The 4,695-nt window shown below is 45.8% G+C and overlaps 1 long non-coding RNA gene across 2 annotated transcripts; it reads left to right on the forward strand.

The window, feature by feature from the left end:
• The first annotated feature begins 234 nt into the window (after positions 1-234).
• Positions 235-4,483, forward strand: LOC126643302 (uncharacterized). Of its 2 annotated transcripts, none has more exons than XR_007629711.1 (4): positions 235-663; positions 2,073-2,167; positions 2,481-2,578; positions 3,622-4,483. It is a non-coding gene; the product is annotated as an uncharacterized LOC126643302 (long non-coding RNA). The 2 variants fall into 2 exon arrangements; XR_007629710.1 differs by lacking the exon at positions 235-663 and adding an exon at positions 840-1,010.
• Positions 4,484-4,695: the final 212 nt, after the last annotated feature.

Below are 4,695 nucleotides of genomic sequence, written 5' to 3' on the forward strand. Positions count from 1 at the left end.
AATATTTGCATGCTGTGCTTCTGTGGCACCAAGTGGATTTAAAAGGTTGTAACACTTTATGAGATCATCTTTATGCTTGTGGGTTATATTTTTTAAAAAAAATCATGAAAAGCCATGTATTACAGAAGACAACAATGAAAGAACTCACATTTAACAAAATATAAATTAGGACATCAATCAGTGGCAAATGTACAATTGCAAATAAAAAAATCATTACAACTCATTCAACTCTTTGCACACTCAAAAGATATGTTTGAAAATTCTGCCTCAGAAATAAATAAAATAAAATTTCTGAGGCAGTTTGTTACAACCGTTTCAAAGTTTCCAATAAAATTCACCACTCTTGAAATGCAAAGTCTGAAAAATGAAACAAGAGTGCCATTGGAATTCTGGTTGCCAGCTCTGATCTCTACAGGAGTTATTCCAGAGTGTAACAAAAGCAGCAACAGAAATAACCTTTGGCATTAGAGCACCATCCTGCATTAATTGGTCCTGGCAACAGAGCTTTGCTTTTGAACCCCTCTGATAATGAAACCTTGCCAGAACTGTGAGATTATAATGTTGATTTTCTTAAGAAGTTGTGAGTCCTTAACCCAGCATCTCCAGGTGAGCCCCTGCAATAGGAGAGTCCTGTTCCTGCCGTCAGTGGAGAGGAGGGATCAGGTGAGCTGAGCAGGCTGCAAGGGCTTGGATTTCTGCAGGGCTGGAATGTTTTCATGGGTGGACTTCTTCAAATGTGTTTGAGGGAGAAACAGTATTTTCTGTTTTATCAGCTTTCCAGTTTCAGAATTTTGCAATTTATCCCTAAAATCCAATATGTAGTTTTGAGAGATAAAAATCCTGATCCTGAATCTTTTGGCCTCACCAGCCAAGTGCAACTCGCCCAGGGAAGTTCAGAAGTGGAACCATCCATGAAATGCCCCCTTCTGTCCCAGAGATCCCCCAGAGATTCAGCTCCAGTGCCAAACCCCAGGGAGTGTCAGCTGCCACAAAACTGATGTTTGAGTTAGGTGGGTTCCATCTCATGTTCTTTGGGGTAGCTGGCACATCTGGAGCAAGGGGGGTGGGCAAAGGTGTGTGATTGCCAAGGTCCAACACGGGCAATGTCCCACCAGCAGCAGTTTCTCTGCTGAAGGAAGGCAATGAGTTGCAGAACTAATTGGTGAATTTTTTTTTTCCTTTTGCATCTCTTGTAAATAATAAGGTATATATTAGATAACATATCGTAAAAGAAATTTCCAGTTAGCAAAAAGTGTAATGGATTGCTTTGATATGAGTGTTTTGATTATGTTTTCCTGCATAGAAGTCCCTAAGGAATTGGTAAGGATTTTTTCCCTCCTCTCCTCCCCCCCAGTTAGTCACCAGGGTTTTCAAGCCATTGCTGGGCTAAACTCACACTGTTTGTTGTGAGGATGACAGATTGTGCTTCTTCAGGCTTGTCTGCTGTGCAGACAGACCCTCCTGTTCCCCCTCTGTGCCCCACACACGTCCTGGGTGTATGGAGGGAAAAGCAGGGGCAGATTTTGTTCAGATTTGGGGTTTGGGTAAAGAGATTCTATATTGGAGCAGCATGAAAACCATTTCTGTCTCTTCTGTGAGTTCACCCCAACATGGGCAATGTGTGAGGGCTCCCAGCAGTGTCCAGCCAATGTCACTCTCTAAATCTGGAGCCTAAAGGACCCTCAGCTTTGCTCCCCTTTGTGCCTGGGTCACACTTTGTTGTGTGTATGGCAGGGCTGTGAAGTTTGTTCCTTCCAGAAAACAACCCCCCAAATCAATCTGTATTTTTGGGAGGATTTTGGGGTGTGTGTATTGGATGAACTTCTGTCCTGATATTCCCTATTTATTAATACCCTGCTGGCAGTATCACCAGTCAAGTTTCAGGATCACCTGTCAAATGTCTGTGCTGTGCTGGGAGTTTGAAATACAGAAGTGCCAGTGTTTTAAAATGGTACTTATTTAACTTGGGTTATATAAAATAGAGATATAGAATGGGAAAACACAGCCAAAGGTTCTGGTAATTCCTTGGAGCAGGAGCAAAGTACTGGTTGGATTGGATTGGATTATTGCAGGAAGAAAAGTGACAGATGCCCACCTGAACAGGGCACAAGAGGCTGAGCAAGTTCCAGGTTGCCCCAGATCTCCCAAAGGGAAAAATCCATGCCAGGTGTGAACCATTGTGGATTGTCAGTGTTCCATGGCTGGGTGGAGGGCCGTGGGAGAGGGGAACTTGGAACACCTGCAGGGAGGGGGATGCCTGCACACGTGGAGAACCTGTCCCCAGAAGGCATTGCTGGCTCAGGGCTCACCTCAGGGCGTGGGGATGGTTGATGATTTACAGCTCCTGGTGCAAATCTGCACTGAGTTTATCCAGCCTGCAGGAAGGCTGGCACAGTTCAGTGGTGCTCTGTAGCACACACCATGCATTTAGGAAATAATAAAGTTGTAATAACATATTCTTTTTGCTTCATTTGATACAGGAAAAAAAGTCCAAATGTGTGTTCAAATCAAAAGGGGAAAAAAGGCTTTTTTCCTCTTTAGACGACAGATACAGCTTTACTTTATGGCAATTGGACAGGTAATGAGCCTTTTTCAATTATGCTATTCAAACCTTTTTTATATATTCTCCTTTAATTGTGTAACAAATTTGCAGTTCAGGATAATGTAAAATACGTGTTTCATCATCTGAACAGTCTCAATCAAACCCAAGAAAGATCTAATAAGTATTTTTTTTTGCAACAACCACATCTCTATAAAGTCCTGTGGAAGGATCAGAGAGTCCACACAGGAATAAACCACAGGAAAGGTCTTCTGAGTAGAGGAAGGGAGAGAAAGGAAAGAGACGAGTTCAGAAGGGAAAATATAAAAGGGAAAAGTTTCCCAAGCTTTTGCAGAACCAAAAAATGACAAATGTCCTTGTGTGTGACTACAGCTTGTAGCTCCTGGAAATGAAGGATCTTATTTTATATTTGTAAATCTTTACATGGGCCAACCAGATAAATATGGTTTATAATCCAGGTGATGAACTAATAACAGGAGAGTTGCAGGAGTCCTGAAGCTCAGTCAAGTTAAAGGTTTTGACAAAGAGTTTAAACAAATCTTTTTGTCCATTCCAAAGAGTTCCAGAGGAGTTGATTTATTCCCAGTTGGCAGACAGGAGTCAGCTTATGAAGCCTTTTTAGTTTAAGCAGGGCCCCGATGTGATCGTTTGGTAATTGCTGGAGTAAAATTAATAATAAAAACAAAACATTGTGAAGAATCAAATCAAAGTCATTTATTCTACCATGACTCAATTTTGCTGGTTTTCCTGTTACTAATCTCCCTTTGAAAGGTGATGTTTTAGGGATTATAACTCCAAAATATTTTAATTTCTTAAGCTTGAGTCTGTCCTTCTTTGACCTACAGGCAAACTTAGCATGACAGGAAGCAGGACAGAACTAAAAATGCCTGGGAGCAGCACGTGGATGTTTTGCAGTTCCTGGTGAAAACTTGCAAGTTGTATCATCCATGTCATGAACGCTGTAGTTGGCTCCATGTCCTATTGCACTGATTTCACCTCTGTTTTAAGATGAGAGCAGCGAATTCTTGTTGCAGATTTTTGTTTCTTTTCATTTCTGGCAGACAGAGTTGCTTCTGTTCAGCACAGCCCTGCTCTTCTCAGGAGCCCACGAGACACGAGCATGGACTGTCCTCCTGGGCCCCTCCTGCCGTGCCTGTGTCCCAGTGCTGTGGGCAGCAGCCAGGGAGCTGGAGACACGAGTGTGCAGCCAGAAGGACAGCCTGGCCAGGGGTGCTGCAGTGCCCAATCCAAGGCTCCCGGGGTGCTGTGGCGGTGCCGAGTGGGAAAACCCTCCTGGCGGTGCTGGACAAGATCCCCCGGCAGCAAAGGCAGCTGCTCCATCTCCAGGGCACTCTCTCAATCCGGGGTTGCAGGAGCAGGATAAGGAATATCCCTGCACCTTGTTCCTTGTGGCAAGAGGCTCCATCCCTGTAGGAGCCTCCGTGAGCCCTGCTGGCTGGAGGCCGGAGGAATCCCGGGGGACAGGTCTCCCTTGTCCCCTGGAGCCGTGGGGATCAGCAGACCCCGCTCATCCCTGAGGATGCTCATGGCCAGGAGGAGACTGAGAGCAACAAGCCTGTTCCAGTGAGGCATTCCCAGGATAGAGTGGCACAGCAGCAAGTGTTGGTGCCCAATCCATGGCTCCCAGGATGCTGCCATATGGGAAGACCTTCCACGCGGTGCTGGAGAAGATGCTGCAGTGGCAAAGAGAAGTGTTCCCATCTCCAAACTCTCTCCTGATCCAGCTGTGGAGGAGCAGGATAAGGAATATCTCCACACCTCCATTACTCCTGGCAAGAGCCTCCATCCTTCCCAGAGCCTCCATGGATAAGAGTCCCTGCTCCCGTGGAGCAGTGGGTATCTGCAGACCCCGCTAATCCAGTCCCAGTGGGAGCCCAGCCCATTCCATTCCTGGATTCCCAGGGGCAGTGCCAAATCCACAGCTCCCAGGATGCTTCCATATGGGAAAACCCTCCAGACGTTGCTGGACAAGATCCTCCAGTGGCAAAGGGAGCTTTTCCCATCTCCAGGCTCTCTCCTGATCCAGCTGTGGAGGAGCAGGATAAGGAAAATCTCTGCACCTCTGTTAGTTCAGGCAGGAGCCTCCATCCCTCCCAGAGCCTCCCTGAGCCCTG

The sequence above is a fragment of the Myiozetetes cayanensis genome, unplaced genomic scaffold (genome assembly GCF_022539395.1).
Source record: "Myiozetetes cayanensis isolate MyiCay16 unplaced genomic scaffold, myiCay2020 scf265, whole genome shotgun sequence".
NCBI classification, from domain to species: domain Eukaryota; kingdom Metazoa; phylum Chordata; class Aves; order Passeriformes; family Tyrannidae; genus Myiozetetes; species Myiozetetes cayanensis.